Here is a 22,883-nt window from a genome sequence, read left to right as displayed (position 1 = left end):
TTAAAGTGTTTTATGTATTTAGAGTTCCTTGTGATCCTAAAGAAGGTGTATCTATTTGTTAAATGATCTTAACATTTTTTTGAGATGATGCCAGTTTATGACTATATTATTGAAGTTTTAATAGGTTGGGAGATTGTTAATTTCAGCCCTTGTTTTGTTTATATGGTAGAAGACAGCAACAGCAGTTACTCTGTACAGAAGAGGATGTCTTTGGTGTGATTTTTTATATTGATTAAATGTCAAAAAGTTAGGATTCATATTAAGGGTTTTTTTTTTTTATCACTCTCACCTGAGGACATTTTGTTGTCTCTCTTAGAGAGAGGAAGGGAGAAAGAAACATTGATTGGTTGCCTCTCATACACACCCTGCCCAACCGGGAATCACCCCCTAAACCTTTGGGTGCACTGGAGGGTGCTCCAGCCAGGCGAGCCACACCAGCCACAGAGATTTTAAGTCTTGTTTTTGAAAGGTCTTAAGATAGTTAATTCTTAGGACTTCATCTCAGTATACCTTATCCAAGGTATTATACTTGTGAAAAATTTATTGATCTTCACTCAAGAGTATGCTTCTTAATGAGAGGGGGAGAGAGAGAAACATGGACGTGAGAAACAATCTGGGTTGCCTCATTTGCACCCCAACTGGGGAACCAAACCTTTAACATAGGCATGTGCCCTGGCTGGGGATTGAACCTCTGACCTTCAGTTTACTGGATGACGCTCCAACCAAGAGCCACACCAGCCAGGGCTATCCCTAGCAGTTTAAATGCACTTTTGAGAATGGTCTGAACACCACCAGCTCTGTTGCCTTTGGGAGCAAGTAAATCCAAATAAAAATTCCTGCCCTGGCTGGTGTGTGTCAATGGATTGAGTGCCGGCTTGTGAACCAAAGGGTTGCTGGTTCCACTTCCAGTCAGGGCACATGCCTGGGTTGGGGGCTGGGTCCGTGGTGGGGTGCGCATAAGAGGCAACCACACAGTGATGTTTCCCCCTCCTCCCTCCCTTCCCCTCTGAAAATAAAATCCTTTGAAACAAAAAAACCATTCCTGTGACATTGTCAGTCTGCATGATTAAGTCTTATAAATTGTACCTGGAATGCTTTTCACTTTTGGCTTCCTGTTTTGGCACTCGCCCCCCACCCCCCACCCCCCATGGTTTAAAGACGAGAATCCGAGTGCCCCGTAGGCATTCGAATGACTGTCTATTTCATCTAGTCATAGGCTTACCTTCTAAGCAGCTTGACAGTTCATTAAGATGAAAATAATTTCTGTCACCAGGAAAGCTTTTCCTCAATGTTTTAGGAAGGTAGAGAAGTATATGTCCTATTTTTCAAAATTTGAGTATAAAATGGTTCAAGCTTTGAGGTTTTAAAGGAGTAAACTTTAGTTTGAGCTACCTTAGAGGTGGTATCTATAAACATCCCACAGTTTAAAACTTTTAAATCTAGAGTTGCTGGTGAGAGTATGTAGATAGCAGTTTTCTTTATATGATTGTGACAGGAAGAAAAATCGTCTCCATCTGTTCTACAGATACCTTTATTTTTTTAGATGAAGCAGACTTACGACTATTGCAAGGAGCCAACAAAACCAAAGTTTGTGATCTGCTGACAGGTTTCACATTAGGAAAAAACACTCCATCCTTGTTTGCTTCTGTATTTGTAAACTCATCACAAACTTATGGCTGGTTTTATTGGAAGTTTTGATGGGTGACATAATTCTGTTGGCACTAGATGTGTATCAGCTGACTGAAACTGCTTTTTTGGCCTAGAACTTTTTTCCTCCATTTCAACATTTATACTGAGATTTGCATGGTTAGTATCAGCTAAAGGAATGTATCTTGTTCTTGTATGCTATCTTTGATTACGTCAGTTATGCACTGCTTAACCACGGGGCTGCATTCTGAGAGATACATTGTCAGGCAGTTCCTTGTTTGAACACCATAGAGCACACATAGGCAAACCTAATGGTACTCTTACAGGATTGGCAGCATGGGGGTGGGGGGGTGGCGTTGTTCACACCAGCATCACAGATACTTGAGGAATGCCTTGTGCTATGCCGGGATGGCTGTGACGTCACTAGGCAGTAGGACATTCTCAGCTCCGTCGTCTTACGGCACCACCATCATATATGCAGTCTGTTACTGACTGAAGTGTCATGCAGTACATGACTTTTCCCTGCCATCAAATTCCAGCCCTGTGCACAGCTTAACAGTGGGGATATGTGATGGGGACACGCACTGAGAAATGCATCATTGAGCAGTTTGTGGGGACGTTGTGTGCACTCACACAGACCTGGATGGGACGACCCTGTGCACGTGGGCTGGGCGGTGTGTCCCGTTGCCAGTGCCACAGCCTGCGCAGGATGTTTTGTACTGAATACTGTAGGCTGTTGTAATACAGTACTTGTGTATCTAAACGTGGGAAAAGTACAGTGAAAACGGCACACCAGGTACAGTGAACACCTGCGTGCCATCATCAGTGGACTGGATGTTGCAGGACGGGAAGTCGCTCCCACTGAGTCAGCGAGTCTCGGTGAGGGTTAGGACATTTACACCTAGGACATTACTCGAGACTCAAACTGAACACTTCCTTAGGCTCCGCTAAATTTATGAAGTATAGTTTCCTTCAGTAACGAATTTACTTTAGCTTACTGCAACCTTTTAACTTTGTCTTAATTTTTTTCACTCTTTGAATCTCGCAATAACACTAAGCTTAAAACTAACATTTTATAGCTGTACAAAGATTTTATTTATATCCTTAATCTTTTTTCCCTATTTAAAAAAATTTTAGACAAAATTTAACTTTGTCTAAAATTAAGACACAAGCATACCATTAATGCAGGCCTGTAAAGGATCATCAGTATCACTGCCTTCAATCTCCACATCCTGTCCCCCTGGGGGGTCTTCAGGGGCAATAACACAAACTGGAGGTGTCATCTCCTATGATCATTGCCTTCTGGAAGACCTGAAGGACCTGCCTTAAGGTTATTCCTGAGGAGGTTACTCTTAAGAAATTGGCTTGTGTTTTGCTTGTTTTTTTTTTTTCTATTTTAAGTGTTCTTGTGAGCAGGTAATGCATCACGAACATTCCTCTCTATTAATGAAAACCTTTCAAGTGTTGGGATCCATGTTTTCAAGGTTTTTAAGGACCTTGTTGAGATCTGCAAAAGCTGCTAAGCTAACTCTTCACTGAATTTTCTTGGGGGCGTTCATGTTCTGCAGTTTCGTCTTCAACTATTTCTCTTCAGCTATGCGTTCCTGTTCCAGCCCCAACCACACATTAGTCTAGTGCTCAGGAACCCCCTGAAGGAGCTCCTCAATGTCATCTTCATCCACACCCAGTTAAAGTTGTTTGCCATCTCAGCCGCAGGCTTGATTTTTGCAACCTCATCCTTGGCAAATCCTTTGAAGTCATAGACCAACCGTTTAGGTGTCCTCACTCCTTGGTGACATCACCCCAAGCCCAAACAAACTTCAGTGTGCCGTCAGAGATGTAATTTTCTCAGGATTGCATTCCATCAGTGTCTTCAGTTGCAGCAATAGTCTTGGCAAAGCTCATATAACTCCTGATCCATTTTTTGGATCAAAGAGGTAGTGTTTGCAGAGAGAAATACCACATTGACAATATGATGGCAATCACCAACAAAAGGTCCAGGAACGAAATCTTGAAAGGTATGCTATTCTTCAAACAGCACTTCGTTTCACTGGCATAGCAATTCAAGAGGGCATCTTGGAAGAGGAGCTGGGTCATCCGTGACTTCCTACTGCTCCTGGAGGACACTGGCAGTGTGTGTTTACTGACACGTCTGAGGGCCTTGGGGTTCTCACTGTGCCTGATCACAAAGGGTTTCCATTGGTACCCTGCAACACTGTCCGAAGCAAGACTTCTATCCTTAACAGCCTTGAAACAAAATGAAGAGTGGCTAGGAAGGTGGGAAACCAGTGATGGTTATTATTGTCCTCCTTGCGGATGAAAGTCCTTCCAGCTGTCCATGTCCAGAATATGGAGTTTTCATTGATACTGAATATTTCCTCGGACAAGTAATTTTCCTCTGCAGCTTATCTAGAGTTTCCAAAATTTTCCCTGCTGCCTTCATATCAGCACTGGCAGATTCACCACTCACTTTTACATTAATGAATAAATTCTCAAATCGTTTAAGTTACCTGGAGCTAGCAGTAAATTCAACATCGTTGTTAGGTCTTGCTTCTTGCAACATTGCAAAAAGAAATTGGGGGGGAGGTCATGGTCATCATAATGCTGAGGGGGATCTTTTTCTGTGCCTCGTCTTCAGTCAGGTCACTAGAAGTTTCTCCATGTCTCAGGTCCTTTACGAATTTTTTTAGTTTCACTGCCTTCAATGAAGCAAATCCTTGAAGTTTCCATCACTTTGTTCTTGTTCTTGAAGATCAGACTTAACAGGGAAACAGGACGTGCCTGACAGGCGAGCAGTGACCGTCACTGATTTTCCACCTGCCTACTTCGTAATCACTGTGAATGTTGTTCCCAGGTCGTTTCACCGGACATGGCCTCTTTCTGACAACACTAATAGTGAGTTTTGTACACTTCGGGGCCGTGATGAACAAACATGAGACTGAGTCATCCTGTGCATGAGTCAATCAAGAGACAGTGAACAGGACGTATGAGGCTGCTGCTGACATAACAGCCTGCTGTTTCACAGGAAATTTTCCAAATAGACTATAGTGATACAGTATAGTGCGTACAGAAACCAGTGACAGTCACTGATTATCATGATCAAGTATTACGTACTGTGTAAATTGTAGGTGCTGCACTTTCTGTGACTGGCAGCACAGGTTGGTTTCATCAGCACACCACAGAGAGACACATCAGGAGTGCATTCGGCTGTGATGTTACAATGTCTACAACATTACCAGGAATTTTTCTGCTTCATTATAATAATCTCATGGGACCACTGTTGTAGATGAAGTCTGTCATTGACCAAAGCGTGGCTATGCAGCACATGACAGTAGGGACTACAGGTGACATTTTAGAGAGTGCTTTGAAAGACTTGTTTTTTTAACGTAAAAGCACGGTCTGAGATTACGCAGTTGCAGTGAGTAAATGACTCTGAAGAGGACCTGCAGACTCGTGTGTGAGGAGTGCATTGTCCCCATGCATGAGTCCCCTCTCACCCACACGGGGTATATCATAATACCCCCAAGAGATTCCTGAAGCCATGGATAGCACAGAATTTTTATATTTTCACTTAAAAACACTTTACAGTTTCCCTTCGGCATACCCAAATCACAGCATCGCTACCCATGTGCTCGGGGCTGTTACTCAGTAAAATGAGGGTTCGTGAACACAAGCACTGCAACACGTGACGGCCAACCCGGCGACAGAAATGGCTGTGAATGGCAAGCGGGAAGGCGTGGAGCGTGAAGACGCTGGACAGAGGGATGAGTCATGTCCAGGGGAGCATGGCATGAGATCCATCGCACTCCTCAGAAGAGCACGTAATTTTAAAGTTACAAATGGATGCCCTGACCAGGTGGCTCAGCTGGTTGGAGCATTGTCCTGTATGCCAATAGGGTGCAGGTTTGTTTCCTGCTCAGCACACACACCTGAGTTGCCGGATCGACCCTCGGTCCGATTGCATATGGGAAGCAACGAATCAATGTTTTCCACATCAGTGTTTGTCTTCCTCTCCCCTTCTCTCTCTCTCAAATCAGTAAACATACTCTTGGGTGAGGACTTAAAAAATAGTAGAAGTTATGAATTGTTTCTTTCTCTGGAATTTTCTATTTAAGTTGTATTTTCAGACTGGTTGACTGCAGGTAACTGAAACCATGGAAAGCGAAACTGCAGAGATCAGAGGGGACTACTCTAAGCCAGTTCTCGCGGACACAGTAAAATCAGAAGCGGGGGTCAAGCTGGAAGCAAAATGGGTGGAATCGGCCGATGCACTAGGGGATACTCACCGCTCCGCTAGGAACCCAGACCATCGTGCAGACACCCTGCAGTCTCCGGCGGGAACAGGTACGTCTTGGGGCAAGGCCAAAGCTACGTTAGTGGACCTCTGTCTCCCTTAATCTAGACTTCATTCATATTCACCCACTTTCTTCTGCAAAGTTTGACAATTTAACTGGTTACATTTAAGAGTTCTTAGTTACCAATTTGATACATCTCAAATCTTCTCAATCACCTAGTTTCAAGTGCTACATGTATATACACATGGTAGAAGTAAAGGGTAACTGAATTTTGAATTTTAAGTGTTGTCTTATTCAGCTTTTTACCTGTCCATCATAATCATGGCAATTTTTGAGGAGGCAGGGGGAGGGAGGAAAGATTGACTTATCTACAAAGACAGAAAAATATGTAATTTACTGACTTTGTTACTAATAATATTCCCAGAAATTTTGAAGCATGGGATATTCATTAGCCTAACTAACATTTTTTTTCTGAAAAGACTCTTCACATTGAAGTAAAAAATATTTGCATTTTTAGAAAGATCCCATAAAATATATAACCTTTGATAAGATGTGTATGATCAGGTGGATTTATGGTTGGTGGTGGGGTTTTATTTTTATTTATCAATACCCACCCCCAGACCTCCTAAAGTACTTCATCAGTCCCCAGATGTGTTTTTCCTTTTGATTGGGTTTATCAGGGTGACTATGGTTGACAAAATTATACGGGTTTCAGGTGCACAATACCACAAACATCATCTGTACACTGTATTGTGTGTTAGTGAAGTTTCCTTCTGTTACCAGTGATCTGTCCTCCACCTCCCCCCACCTTCTCTCCTCCCGGCTCAGTTCCCAGGTGTTTAATATTTCCTAAACTGTTGAAATCAATCTAAGACATTTTGACCATTTTCTAAAGTAACAACATAGAAAGTTACAATGTAAAATGAGTTGGGTGCTAAACTGGATGCTAAACCTATCTTTTCTACTTTTAAACTTCATTGTGGAGTAGATCTAATTTTTAAATAGTCCCAGATGTCGGCGACTGTTATTTACAAAGCCAGTTGTGATACACCGGTAACTTGGTGGCACCTTAATTCTGGTCAACAATGACACTGTGAAACAAGCATGTGAGGAATGCAGCCAGTGGTCACTGAAAGGGGACAGCAGCTGCGGGCACCTGCATACAGCCGCAGTTCTTAAGGTGGGGGCATGTGCTGTTTGAAAAGATCATAGAATCTTTTTTAGCAGTGAAGGAAATGCCTGCTTTTGAATCAATCATTGTAAATGCTAAAGGGGACCGTGTGCTACATGTTTCCTCATCAAGTGAATTCTTTCCGTGCCTGATCGCATTTGATTTTCATAACCACCCTATGAGATTGGGTTAGTAATATTCCCCTCTTACAGGTAAGCAAACTGAAGCTTTGACAAGTGCAGTGACTTGCCCACAGTCACATAGTAAGTAGTGGTGAAGCTGGGATTTGAAGCCAGAACTACAAGCTCTACAATGTACACTCCTAAGCTCTATTTAATAAACTCTGCCTATAGACTACACACACACACACACATACACACACACACACGTGAAGTTCCATAAAATCTCAGGTACACGGGCCACCTTCATCCTGTGGGGTGGGAGGCGGAACGACACAGGTATATCGAAGTACACAAATAGTAAGCCAAAACATCAAAATGCCTTTCTGTTGCAACACTTTACGGCAGTCAAAAAACTAAGAGAGAGTCATCCTTTAGAAGAAAAAGGAGGTCTTTAATCAGGCTGAGCTTAAAATTCTAAATCAGAATATTTTCCTTCCTTCTAAGCATCCTGGACTGCCTGGGAATATCAAACATTTCCTTTAGCAATCCTGTGATCATTTTTCTGAACTTTTTCACATTGCCATTCTAGGTTCTCCTGGGATTGTAAATGGACTTAACCAAAACCTTCTAGTTATCAAAGAGTTTTTAATAAAACCTATGGAATTAACCTGCTGACTTTGTGTTGCGCTTGTGTCAGTTAGAAAGGCGTCAGCATTTTCTCAGCAGTTACTAACCAACATGTTGGATAAGATGCCAATTGCTGTGGCTAGAAGAAGACATGTCCAACAAAGGAGGTGTGCTTTATGTAAATAACACTGCACGTACGTGGCAAACCCAATCTAAAACTCCAGTCTGTCGGACTCTGTGTGCCATTAACTTTTACTTTGCTTCAGCTTAGCTTTTATTGGTCTCGCTGATCCTTCACACCGAAAAAATTCAACAGATAGTAATTCTTTGTATTTTCTTTACCGATTTTATTGCTGATAATAACTTGTAAAAGGCAGCTTTTTTTTTTTCCATTTAAACTTAGCTTTCATCTGGTCTCATTTAGAGCTGACCACACAGACGCCCGGTGGATGGCAGCCCTAAGGTGTTCCTCTTCTCTCCCCTCTCATACCCTCTAACTAGATGTCCCCAGCCAAACAGATGCGCCTCGGCACCTGACGCCAGGGAGCACGCCAGTCCACCGGTGCACCCGAAAATAAGCAAACAGGTCCTCAGTGAGGAGGGTGGATCCCCAAAACTTGCTGGACCTGTCCCACACTCACTGAGCTGGGGGAACGAGGAGCCTGGCCAGATACACACCTGGGCAGGTATTCACGAGCCAGAGAAGATTTATGGAAGTGTGGCTTGCCTGAGGAATGATCTTAGCAAGCCATCAGGGTGGGGCAGAAATAAGTGAGGAGGCAGAGGAAAATGAAGAACTCCCCAGGGTGCCCCCTCTCCCCAGGGTGACACTGCATGGGGCTGGGCTTATGGCCCTGGCAGTGGTGACCTCCAGGGCAGAGGAGGTGGGAAGCAGTGACCTCTCCTACGAAGGAAGTGAGAAGCCAAAGGGCTGAGTGAGTAATGCTTGGCTACCACCATCGTGTGGATTTCACGACAAACTGTGTCTTTCCAGCAGCACCCAAATTTCCCAGGAGGCACCTCTGTTCCTGGGAGGAGGAAGGAGCAAGACAAGGAAGCAGGAAAGAACATCGAAGGGCACTCACTGAATGCATTTACCTGTGTCTGCTTAGGACTTCAGCAATTCTACTGCTGGGCGTATACCCGAAGGAAATGAAAACAGGGTATGGAATCGATGTATGTACTCTGTGCTAATAGCCAGGAAACAGAGAAAACCTAAGTGCCCACCAACAGATGAATGAATAAAGAAAATGTGGTCATATACCACAGTGGAATATTACTTAGCCATGAGAAAGAAGGACATCCTGCCTTTTGAGGCAACGTGGATGGACCTTGAGGATGTGGTGCTAAGTGACGTGAGTCAGACAGAAAGAGACAAACACTGTGTGACATCACTGTGTGTGTAAACTACAAAAGCCACACTTGTGGGGTTCCGGCTTAAGATGATAAATAGGAAGATCCTGAATCAACTCTTCCCATGGACACAGCTAATCTACAGCAACGTATAGAAAAATTGCCCTTGCAGGGAAAAACCACCCAAAACTAGCTAAGCAACTCCTACATGTTGGGCAAATGGTGTGTATGTGTGTGCTGGGGAGGAACCACATCAAAGCAAGTAGAAGAGGCAACTCCCCATCCCTGGTGCAGAGACCCCGAATCTGGAGGAAACTCAGCATTCAGAGCTCTCCCTGAAGGGTAAAATGTTTCAACCTCACCTTGGGCATCTTAACTCTTAAAACCTGAGAGATGAGCCTGCAAACATCTCGCTTTGAAAGCCAGCGTGGCCTGCACCCATGATAACCATGAGGACATAGGGAACTGGAAAATGACTCATACAGGAGTCGTGTGCTTGGACTCAATGCAATGCAGGGACTAGCAAAGAGGCAGGTAATTGAAGGCCACCCAGATTTCCAGTGGCAAAGGCTTATTTGCTTATCTTAAGGCATTAGCCCATGGGGCAGGCATCTGATTAACAGACCTTCGAGGGGCCTGATAGGGTACTTCCCAGGGGTGGAGGGTGGTGGCCGCCACCCTGGCACTATCCCTCTGCCTCGGTCCAGCTTGCCAGTATCTCTGGAAAAGGAGCTTGTACCCCCCTCTAATACTTTAATTTTTGTGGCTGACACCAGAGGATATCTCTGGACTGCCTCACTTTGGTGGCAAGTGAGGCTTCTGCTCACAGCTCCCACAGGACTTAACCAGTGGAGAAAGTGTTCTTAACTGGCTGCTGTCCCCAGGGCACAGCAAGAGGCAAGACTGAGGCATCCAGCCTAGCCCTGAAAGAGGCCTATTAGCTTATCTTCACAGCTGCAGCCCGAGGGGCAGGCTCCTAATTAAACAGGTGTAAGCGTCCACTGTAATCCTCTCCCAAGACCCCAAAGGAAGGCGCTCTCTCTGCACTCTCCTCCTGGCTGTGTTCTAGAGTACCAGTATCTCCCAGGTACTGCGCCTGTGTCTGGTGCCCTGGTTTTTATGGCTGCCACCCAGGGAACATGACTTGATCACCTAGCTTTGGTGGCCAGTGAGGCTTGTGTTCCTGGTCCCATGGGACTGGAACAAATAGACAGTTCTTACCCGCTACCACCCCCAGGGCACTGTGCAAACAGCAGAATGAAACACACCCCACACTTTCTGTGAAAAAGGTCTATTTGCTTATTCTGGAGCTGTGCCCTGTGGGGCAGGCTTCTGGCTTGGCCCACAGCTAGGAGCCTACTGAGGTGCTCTGCAGGAATGGCAGCCAGTGATGCTGATCTTTCCACTTTCCCTCTGCCTTGCTCCGAGTTGTTGGTATCTCCCAGAGAGGAGCTTGTACACTGGTCTGACATCTCTGTTTTTGTGACTCATGCCCAGGGAACACCTTTAGATCACCTGACTCTGGTGGCCAGTGGGACATATACTTGCAGTCCCACAGAAATATATATATTTGCACACTTTAAAACCTGTCTGAGAGTCTGGCTTCCAATCAGCCTGCATCCAGCTGTGGGCTGGGATCCTCCCCTTCGGACCACTAACAGGTCTTGGCACACCTTCAGCTATAGGGAGCCACTAAAAGTAAAATAGGCTGCTCGGACAATCATGGAGATTGAATGGACAATCAAGAGCTACAGCAGGGTTGAGCAGTAAGTTTCATCTACACAAAGCCACTCTTTCAAGACAGGGAGAGGCAGCTTTTTATCTAATCCATAGACAAACACAGAGATCAAAGAAAATGAGGAAACAAAAAAATATGTTCCAAAAGAAAGAACAAGATAAAACCTGAGAAAAAGTCCTTAATGAAATGAGAGTAAGTGATTTACTTAATAAAGAGTTCAAAATAATGGTCACAAAGATGCTCACTGAATTCAGAAGAAGAATGCATAAACACACTGGGAACATCAACAGAGAGGTATATAAAGTGCCAGATAGAAGCCACAGGGCTGAAGAACATAGTAGCAACACTGGGAAACACACGAGGGGTTCAAGAAGAGACTGGACGAAGCAGAAGGAAGGATCAGTGAACTCAAAGACAAAGCAGTGGAACTTGCACCATCAAAGACGGGAAAACAGAATTCAAAAAGTGACGATAGCTTAAGGGACTTAGGGGATTGTTATCCCCTAATAAACATTCAAATAAACATTCACACTTTAGGGGTATCAGAAGAAGAAAAAGAGAAAGGGGCAGAAAACTTATTCAGAGAAATAAAGGCTGAAAACTTCCCACGCCTGGGGAAGGAACCAGATGTCTATATCCAGCAAACCTACAGAGTTACAAAAGGTGGAACCCAAAGAGAAGAACACCAAAGCACATTATAATTAAAGTGTCAAAATTAAAGACAAGGTGAGAATCTTAAAATCAGCAGGAGAAAAAACAACTGCTTACATACACGAGAAATCCCATAAAACCATCAGCAGATTTTTCGGCAGGAAGAATGGCGTAATACGTACATTCAAGTGCTGGAAACAGAAACCCTGCCAAGTGAGGACACTCTGCCTGGCCAAGTTGTTACTCAGAACTGAAGGAAAGAGTTCTCCAGACAAGCGAAAACGAAAGGAGTCCTTCCTTACCAGACAAGCCTTATAAGGAATATTAGAGGATCTTCTTTAAGATAAAATGAAAGGGCACCCATTAGTACAGGAAAGTATACAAAAGCATAAATCTCACTAGTAGTAGTATATATGCAGTAAAATTCAGAATAACCTAATGGCAAGGTGGGAGTTCCATCACTTACGAAGCTGCCTCGAAGTTGGAGAGCTCTTCTTTCACTGTAAGCATCTCCGTATGTTCCTGGTGTTACACTATTTTGACAGGACCTTTCTTAGATATGATTTGATTATGGCTAAAAATTAAATTAAAAAATTATTTATTTTAGCCAGAAGGGAAGGGTTGGAGTGAGGGAGACCCCCATCGACGTGAGAGAGAAACACTGAGAGGCCTCGTGCGCACCCCGGCCGGGGACTGAACCCACAGCCCAGGCGTGTGCCCTGACCAGGAGTAGAACTGGCGACCTTTCACTTTGTGGGACGATGCCCAACCAACCGAGCCACACTGGTCAGTGCTATCTGTTGGTTCTTAATATCCTTTATAACTGAGGTTTTCAAGTAGATGCATTTGGGCACATTGTCTTTTTCATCAAATTTCTTGAACATGATCCAAGGTGAAGGGGGCAATGATAGGGAAGGGCCCAAAATGGGGGGGGGGGGGAGGCGGGAATTGAATTAGCAAGGGTCCAGCAGGCCCACTTACAGAAGGAAGGCCACTACGCTGTCGGAGCCACTGTGGTTCTTCTCAAATAGCTTTTAGAAGCCTAGATTTGGGTGTCGGTGTCCTCGTATTCATGAAGAGGGTTAGTGCACCTAAGCTCTCTCAGTGAAAATTGTTAGGGGATATACCCAGGAACTACTGAGTCAGAGCTTGCATTTTTGACAAAATCCCCAGGTGATTCATATGCACATTGAAGCTTGAGACGCATTCTCACCTCAAGTAAATGGCTTTAGTGTCTAAGCCAGCTGCTGGAGTGCCAGCCATTACAGCTGCATCTCAGGCATTAGGAAGGAGGAAGGAGACCACGGGACTCGCCTCCCTGTTGAGTCAGCTTTCTCTAATCCCAGAAGACTCTAGTGACAATTCTGCAAAATCTCATTGCTTAGAACTTAGTCACCTGTCGGAATACAAGGGAGGCAGGGAAACCTAGTCTTTCGGTTGGGCCCATTGGCAGCTGGAATAAAATTTGCATTCTATTTCCAAGGACAAAAGGGTATGGTGGATGTTGGGTAGCTCACACAAGACTCTGCTCCTCTGGGTTTACTTGGTAATCCCCGTGTCCTCTCCACATGCTGGAAAGTTGCTGGCAACGGCTGCCCATCACCCACATGCGGACAGCAGGGAGGTCACCAGGGTCAACCCAGAATTGAAGCACAGAGGTCAAATCTGCCTTCTCTGCAGATTCTGTTACCATCACGCCCAGCCACCCTGCCTCCTGCCTGGCCCCAGACTGGAGCTAGGGCCGGAATTCAGGGACAGACAAGGTTGAATAAAAGCACGGAAGGCGCAGTTCAGAACAATAATAGCTCAGCTGGCAGACTCCAGATGCAGACTTCCCAGGTTTCCAGCCCAGCACCATCACTTACCGGCTTTGGACTTTCAGTTACTTGGGGCCACTTTAACTAACTTGTAGTTACGTTAGCCCACTGATGAAAGGCCTCAGGAGGCCTCCAGGTCTTCGTGTTAGAGTGGAGATGAGTACAGGGCCACCTCACAGGTTGTTGTGAAGATGGCATGGAAATAACACCCGAAAAGCTCATCCAGAGAGGGTAAACAGGAGTGCTTTCTACTGAGCAGGAGTACCATGAGCAAAGACATGACCGACCTCCCCGGAGGTGGCTGCCAACCTGGACCGTGGACTTGGGCCCAGAGACCTGTTTCACAAGAAGGACGGAACCTACCAACTGGGACGCGTCATCGAGGGACTCCATACTTTCAGCCCGGTATTCCCGCCAGTCTGGGGGAGACGGCCATGAGCTCTGCTTACGGCTGAACAAACACCCGCGTGACCAGTACCCGGGATTTGTCTGTTGGTTGTTTTGTGGCGCGGTATCTTTTCTTTCCTCCAGTTTGGTTTTCCTGCTTGACTACTTGAACTACTTCCAATACGTTTTTAAAAACAATACTTAAGAAAAGAAAAACAAGCCAGGAAAACCCACGTGCCAGACCCCGAGTTTGGCTCCGCACACGTCCCTCTCCCCGACAAGGTCCGCGGCCACCGCTGTCCCTTCACAGGGACTTCGCAAACCCTGGCAAGTCCACTGTCACTGGATACACAAAAAGCCACACTATCATTTTCTGAGACAAACATCCTGGGCAATCTGGCTTCTCTTACTGTGTCATTAATACAACCGGTTTTGCTGAGTACCTTAGGGGACCTTGAAAGACCAGTTCTTGTTGTTTTAACCTCTTCACTGGCCTATCCTTTTGGTTTATAATTCCAACATATTTGCTAATGGCTTCCAGGTATCACTGAAAGAAACAACTAAGATACAGAAAGGGCATTTTTTTTTTTTCCTTAGGATCCATGTCTCCCCGACAGGATGGGAAAGATGTAAAGAACGCCCAGGAGCATGTGAGCCAGTGCGTCCTTGCGCATGTTTATGCGAAGCTAGGACTAAATGTTCCCGTGCGGTCACACTCCTTTAGCTTCTTCTGCCACTTCCCAGTTTGGCTGAAACTGTTGGAACGAATCCCTCTGCCCTTTAAACTTCTGATTTAAGCTAAAGTGACACCCTGGTTGGCTACTTCAGGGACCAGGGAAGTGAGTGAGAAGAGTAACGGCGCCCCCTACAGGTCTGTGCCTATACAGTGACCTTGACAATCTCCGGGGCCTCCGGAGCAGCAGGACGGTGTCCTCTGGTATCTGGCCTGGTGGGATCTGCAAAGTGGTGATAATGACCATTGGTTTTCAGTGTATTCATGAAACTGTGCAATCATCTCGTGATCGATTCAGCACGTTTTCCACCAGCCCCAAAAGAAAGCCCGTGCCCATTAGTGCCTGTCTCTAATCCCTTCCTCACCCCAGCCTTAGGCAACCACTAACCTACTTTCTGTCTCTATGGATTTACCTACTCTGGACATTTTATATAAACGGAATTATACAGTTTGTGGTCTTCTGTGATTGAATTATTTTACGTAGTACGGTGTTTTCAGAGTTTGTCTAAATTGTATGTATCAACTTTCTATTCCTTTTCTAGCCAAATAATACTCCATTGTATGGAAAATACCACATTTCAGTTACTGATTCATCACCCGATGGCTGTTTGGGTTGTTTTCGGGGTTAGGCAATTATGAATCTGCTGCTATGAACATTCCTGTGCAAATGTTTGTGTGGACAAGACCTGTATGTAAAGCATTCCCTTAGGTCGGAGGTTCTCAAACAGGGATAATTTTGTCCCCTAGGGGAAATTTGGCAGCGTAGGAAAACAATGTTGCTTGTCACACCTGCAAAAACGGTGCTGCTGACATCGAGTAAACAGAGGCCAAGATGCTGCTAAACACCCTGAGATGCACAGGGTAGCCCACAACAGAAAAAACACCCCCTCAGAAACATCAGCAGTGCCCGGGGTTCGAACCCCCCCACCCCCAAGGCGACTCAGGTGCCCAGTAGGGAGGTTTGGGAAGCTCCAAGGATCCTCATTCTCCCTTCTTAAAAGTGAACCTCAGCTGGACAGTTTCCAACTTGTAAAACCAAGACTTTTTTCCATAAACCCCACAAAGGAAGAGGACCCACATTCCTTCAGAAAGGTCTGAGATTTATTATTTACTCCAGGGGTTCTTCGCTCAGGATCCGGGTCTCCGGGGAACTTCAGAGCTGCCTGAAACTCCCTCTAGAAGTGCACATGCAGGCTATATTTTCGGGGGAGAGGATCTGGGTTCTAAGGGGGCCCATGAGCCAGAGCCTTCATGTCCCCTTAGCCAATTTTTTCCCATTCCTTCTCTGTGGCAGTCTTCCTACGCAGCAAACTCTGTTGTCTAATGTCAGCTCATTAAGAATTAGAGACAAAACGGAGCCCCTCGTGGGCAGAGTGGAAGCAGAGTCGCTTGCCCAGGGTCACTGTGTCAGCGGGTGGCAGAGGCATGCCCAGGCCTCCCCTCCGCACCTCGAGGGGAAGGAGGCCTTGAGGACACATTCCGGCCAAGCGGTCACGAGCTCGGGCCTGGGAACCGGGTGGCCTGGCCTGGAACTCCTGCTCTGCCAACCTCTGGTTGTAGAATCTCAGGGAAGACACTCAACCTTTTTGTGCTTTAACTTCCTGCCCTGAAAAATGGGGGCAGTAGCAGCAACCAACTCACACAGTGCAAACCGAGTGGGTAGGAAGCTTGGAATGACGCATGGCGAGTGGTAGGCACTTCGTGTTTGTCATTTACATAGTACGGCTCTCTGTATTTTTTATCAGAGGAATAATCAATGTTAAAAATGTAAGATAATCGGCACCGAAACCATTAAAAATGTAATATAATCTCCCTTTGACATCTCCATATGAGTTTTGCTGCTGCTTGTGAAGACACTTTTTGTGCCTAGAATTTCTTTTAAAACTCAGTGTAATATTTGGTATATAACCCGTCGGATGGTGGTCAGTGCCAGGGAAAAACAAACGCAGCAGCTCGAAGGGTGGAAGGGTGCATAGCATGGCCCAGGAAGACACATCGGAGAGGGTGACATTCCAGCAGGAGAAAGCAAGGGGTGGGCCCTGTGACTATCCGGAAAAAGAGCACTTCCGGCAGGAGGAACAGCAAATACGAAGGCCTGAGAAGCGGGAGGGTATGTGGCTCAGCCACAAATCCATGACTGAGCAAGGGGAGGAGCAGTAAAGTAGGAGTCAGAATAGGAGGGGCAGTGGGTGGGCTCAGGACCTGAGCCAGAAATAAGCTGCCAGAAGGTCGGAACAGAAGTGATAGGACCTGGCTCACAGGAGAGGGTGGGGTAGAAGCAGGGGGACCGGTTTGGAGGCTATGTTTTAAATCCAGGGGGGGAGATAATGGTGGTTAAACCAGGGTAGAGGTAGGAGACGGCAGGAAGGGATAGGAAGCTACGTGTATCTTAAAGGGAGAGCCATCAGCTTTGCCCGTGAGGAGAAACAGGATGTGAAAGAGATGGAACAAAGCTATCACCAAAGTAAATGCCAGCCCCTTCTCCAGCCTAGTTCAAGCCCCATAAACGTCTTCAGCTGTGTTTGCACGTTTATGTATTTAATTTTAAGCATCTCAAATGCTAGACTAATAAGCATAACCTTCCCGAATACTTAAGCAACTATAGAAAATCTAATAAATTAAATGAGTAATGACAGTGATTTGCCAGTTATCTTCAACATTATAGTATTGTTAATAAATTGGGATAAATTCTATCGTAGTTTTCAATGTAAAAATCTAGAGTCCACCATTGATTGCTCAACTACACATTTTACACTGGAATCTCGAGGCTCACGAGTCGGAAAGTTGGATGCCTTACATGCCAGGCCCTCTGACACATAACAACCATTGCAGGTACCAACGGGTAAGTACGACACAGGTCATTTCTAAATCTAACACAAAAATGTTAGTACAACGCATTTAACTGTATCACCTATACAGTTAAGTCTAAGACTGTCCAGAGGTACAGCCACACACCAGTAAGGAGAAAGGGGGCACCCCAGGTGAACTGAGGCCACATTCTCACTGATGGGGCTGGGACTGCTGATCAATCAGGTGGAGTTGTCCAGGACCCCAGTTCTGAAGATGCAGGGATCCAGGGAGAGGTTTGTGTGTGTTTCCCTTTCTAAATGATAAGCAGGAGCAAGCTGAGCCCCCGAGGAAGGAAGGCTGAAGTGGGGTGGAGTCTAATAAACCACATGCCCTAGAGTCAGATTACTCATTGCCTAATTTTCTGAAATTCCCTTTATCCCCAGGTTTGAGGAGACAATATTTTATAGCCTCCACACTGCTTGCTTCCTGCTTGGTCAGGTTGAACTGTGGGTGTGGTTCTCGAACTTGGCCGCACAGTGGAATCCACTGTGGAGCTTCACCAGGACCAAGGCCCGCAGCAGCCCGATTGTATTGGTCTGGGTGAGGTCCCGGGCTGTTACTATAGCTGCGGTGGTCAGGTCATCCAAGGAGGTGACATTTATGCAGAGACCCCAAGGTACAGAGAGATGGATCTATCAAATATCTGGGGGAGGAGAGATCAGCAAAAACAAGGTTCTGAAGCAGAGGGCTGCTTGGCCCAGGAAAAAGAGGGCTGGACCGCACGACGTGGAGGGAGGGGGCGGGGGGCAGCAGCCCATCGTGTTGCCCAGCATGTCTGTGTGCGGACCGTGATCTCCCACCAGACTATGAGGCTCCAGTCTTTGTATCAGTAGGTACATTCCATGTCAGCCCACGGAATATGCTCAGAAGTATTTATTAAATAGAGGAAAAGCCAACGATGTATAGCTCCTCCATCAGCAAATTAGAATATCAGTAGGCTAGGCTTAATTTTTCACTCCCTAGCTCCCTGTAAAACCCAGTGGGGAGCTGTGACATTTACGGAGCTCCCCAAAGACTTTGTTTTATAAACACGTAGTCTGCAGCCCATGAGCAGGGAGGGCCACCAATTGGTAAGAACAGTGCAAGTCTTTTTCTCGGTTCTTACCGGTGAGTGGATACAATTCCCTAGAGTGCCATTACTATGTACAACTGCTTACACGCAGTCAAGGGTTACCAAAATTGGTGCTTTGCGAGAGTTTCCTGGGGACTGATTTAACATTCCGCGCAGGAGCCAGGCCGGCAGGCCCAGCTGAGAGTGCTGCCGTCCCCCGCCGTGCGCACGCACAGCAGAGTCGGAATTCCTGCCAATTTTAGGTGGAAGCTTTGCTATTATTGTGCCATTGCTGTCGTGTAGAATGGCTCATGGCTTTCCTCTGCAGTTTGTCCTGCACTTTAATGATAGCTTTCTGGTTCTTTTTCACCCGTAATGGTCTGGTTTGTTGTGGGTTTGTTCTGTACGCTCCGCAGGCTGCGTGAGGGAATGCTTCACAAATCTTTTTCCATTGCTTAGGTTTGCGGTTGGTGTGTGTTGGTTTTTGTGAGTGACGGTCACATTAGCCTGCTAAGCTTCCCTTCTGTAGTTAGAGCACCCCACGTTTACTTTGGGATCCCCGGCCCATCTCCACGGGCCCTAGTGGAGCTGTGTAACTTGGAGTCTTGCCGCCCTGCCTCCCTCCCTCCTTTCCCTTGCCCCAAGGGTGCTCCGGCTAACCAAGAAGAGCACTTCCTTCCCCTGTCACGGTGAGCCCTGGGTTCAGGGACCGGTCTGCACCCCTTCTCGATCCCCAGGGTCCTCACTGTGAGTCGGCAGATCAATGCTCTTTGAGAGGGAGCAGACTGCTCTGTTCCTCGATGACAGTGGCTCTGAAAACTAACACTTCTGTTTATAAACCATTATTTTGCCATTAATGCACCAGAAGGGAATTCAGAGATAATGCATATGCCATTAAGAAATAGGCTCTCTGAACTCTAACACAGAAGAGAAATAAACATAGCTTATAAAAATAACAAAAATACGTTTATAACAAATTAACACTGCGTCGGTAGGTGAGTGCCCAAGCACACCTACACGTGAAGACGTGGTGAGATGACGGGAAGCTGGCTCCAGACATGGAGAATCGCTGTGAGCGTGCCCATGACAGGCAGAGCTGTGCACAGGTGAGCCGCATGGAGCCTCCAACACCGTTAGTGACATCACAGTCGGTGATGTGGCATCTGAAACAGTGGCATAGTGACCCGCCCTTGCTAAAGTCCGAAACAAAGGAAAGAACGATTTCCCCTGACTTTGCACATGATCGTATCCGTGAACAACTCAGCGTGTAGTAAAACTGAGCAGCAAATCTAGGGGCCTAGTGAGGTGCCCTCCAGGGACAAAGGCAGTGGACGCCACCTTTGCACTGTCCCCCTGCCTTCCCTGGGTTTCTGGTACTCCCAGAAGGGAGCTTGTACACTTGCCTGGCCCCCCACTTTTGTGTCTGCTGCCCAGAGGATACCTCTAGATGACCTGACTCCAGCAGCCAGTGCGGCTAATGCCTGTGTGTCCCACAGGCCTGGAGCAGACAGAGAAAGAGCTCTTCACCAGCGACCAGCCTGGCCCGAGCAGCAGCGAGGTGACGCACCGAGGAGCCCAGCCGCTCTGTGGAAGAGGCCTGTTAGCTTATCTTCACGGCTGCAAGCCCACGCACGGGAAGGCTAAGGAAGCACACATCTAAGACCCTCTGTGATCTTCTCCAGAGACCTCAGCTAGTGGGCGCAGTCTTTGTGTTTTCCCTCTGCCGTGCTCTCTGGGGTCGTGTCAGAGGCTCTGCTGTCCCCACGGTTCTCATGGGCCGAGGCTGGGGCCAGGCATTCCAGCCACAAGCCAAGGCTGTCCCTGTGTACCTCAAGTTCTTCAGGAACCTGCGTCTTTAAGTTTTGTTTTTTGTTTGTATCTCCCGTGGGTTTCTCCACTTGTCTCTAGAGAATTCTAAGCTGCCACCTAATTCCTACAGGTAGTCTATGTTCTCTCCTCACATCAGGTCAGGTCACCGGGAAGCCACACAGCATGGCGAGGGTGAGGGGTGGGTCAGCCCCTGCAGAGCCACCTGCAGGGGCTGCGGGTGGGGGTGGGGTTAGGGTTAGGGTTAGTGTCTGGACCTGCGTCTGGGCTCAATAAATGTTTCCCTTCCCTCTTTGCCACTTTGCTCTCACGGAGCTGTTCACCACTTCTCCCGCACAACAGGCAGCACGTTCTGGCCCTGGGATTTTAATCAGAAACGTTGGCAAAGTGTCAGCTGATAGAGGAGGATCTGAGAGGTTATCTAGCACATCCATCCAGCCTCCTCTTGAATTTTATCTTTAATTTGTAAATATTAATATTTTATCAAGGTTTTAGTGGAAGATAGTTAGTCAAAGAGTCAACTAATTAACTCTACAGGGATCAGGAAGACAAGCAGCGGCCTCCCCCTCTTGAGAGGTGGTCTTTTTCTGTGTCTGGCTGGCCACCTCCACACCACCACATCCTTGCCTGTGAGGCTACTCTTTACTCTCTCGGGATCAGGTACTCTTTCCTGGCCTCTCACTGTGGAAAAGGAGGGTGTGCCCCTTGATTTTGCAGGCTGGGAAGCTAACGTGTGTCAAACTCAGTGACTTTTCCAAGGCCCCACTGAGGCCAAAACATCTGAAGATGAAGCCAGAGACCTTGCAATTTCTAAAACACCTTAGCATTTTTTTTCACACTAAACGCACATTTGGGGGTCAGTGCTCAGGCAGCGGGACAGCTTTGGAGGCAGAAGCTCAGCATTTAAATCCTGGCTGTGATTTTTTGGCTTTGTCACCTTGAGCATATCTTTTTTTGTGTGCCCCAGTTTCTTCACCTCTAAAATGGGCACACTGAATCCTGTAAAGTGGGATGACATGGTCAAGGGCTGTACAAAGATGACAGTGATTGCCAGTCCCAGCCATAAAAGCCTGGGTGCAGTGGCTGACCTCTCAGGGCCTCATTTTCCTCATTAGCGCAGCGGGTCTCCCTGCCCCTGCCTTGCCTCCTACTCTCCACTCCAGTTCAATGGCCTTATTTCTGTTTTCCAAGAGAACTTGAGGTTTTCTCATAGTTGCTGTCTACCTGCCTTAAATACTCCTCTCTCTAACCCTCAACACAGGCCCTGGATCTGGCTAAGCCCTACTCACCCTCAGGTCTCAGTTAAATGTCCCTGGTCCAGATAAGCCTTCCCTGTGCCCCCAACTCAGGGCAGCTCCCCTGACCCACACCCCAAACCTGGCACATGCTCTGTGCTCTGTGCTTTTCCTCCATAGAATGGCTCACACTTGGAGTCTACTCCAGCTGCAGTCTTTCCTCCTGAAAGGCTGCCTTCCCCATGAGACTGCACGAGCACAAGGATATCTGGCACGTCCACCGCAGTCCCCACAGCCCAGGCACAGGGCCAGAAATGTGGGGGATGTCCCCTAACCACTCTCTTGCCTCTTGGCTGGATACCAGTCCACCTTGCTTGGCAAGCTCACTGCTGGACCCACCAGCTCACCCGTGTTCTTCCAACTCCCTGACTAGAGATGCAGAAAAGCTGGTTGTCCTCAAGTTCATGTTGACTTACTAACATCAAGGTTTGATAGCTGAATGGTAAGACAGGCTCAGCAGGTGGGACGAACCCAGGCAGGTTATTATTTACAGTGCATGCTGGCATGGCTAGTAATGCCCCTTGGCCCCCGCCATGGACCTGCGGCTCTCGTTTCTGTTAAGGAAACAAGGTCTTTATACAAACCCTTCCACACCAGGATTACAAGTGGCAGGGAGAGCTCTGCTCTGCCACAGAGCTGTGGGCCATGGCTGTCATTCACACAGTGTCCTCATAACTGAGAAGGAAGAAGAGGAGTCAAAAAGAATCAAAATCAAACAAAATAACTTTTCTGAAAAGGCATTCCTCAAAAGCCCTGCTCACTCAGAAGAGGAACGGTTGAGTCATGTCCAGTTGTGCAGTTGAGAAAGGATCTATTTTCTCTTTTAAAACTCTCAAATACAAAGATACTACCCAGTGACCATCGTATGTCCCTGATTTACATGGATTTAGCTTTAATTGTTGAAGCAGAAATTTCTGATGTTGAACAAATGCATACCTAGAAATGTTCTCTATTCTGTGAACAGCTGAAATGGATGTTATGAGGGGACTTAAACATGGGGTAGGACAGTTTAGATGACAAACAATGGCAGTTGGTAAGAGCTTGGGCACCACAAACCCATGGCACAACTGCCACGTCCCCAGGCTCGCCCATGACAGGCATCGCTAAGGGACCACAGCAGTTTAGCAGGACAGTGGAGAATGTCGGCTCTAAAACCATACAGTCCGGGTTTGAGTCCCGGCTCTGCCACCTAGCAGCTGCATGGCCTTGGGCAATTTATTGAACCACGCATGCTGCAGGTAGCTCATCGACAAAGGCGCAGAGGAGCACCTACCTCATGCCATAACATTGCGAGTGACTAAGATTTTGTATATAAAAAG

The sequence above is a fragment of the Phyllostomus discolor genome, chromosome 7, assembly GCF_004126475.2.
Source record: "Phyllostomus discolor isolate MPI-MPIP mPhyDis1 chromosome 7, mPhyDis1.pri.v3, whole genome shotgun sequence".
NCBI lineage: Eukaryota > Metazoa > Chordata > Mammalia > Chiroptera > Phyllostomidae > Phyllostomus > Phyllostomus discolor.
Note: the sequence above shows the minus strand (reverse complement) of the source record.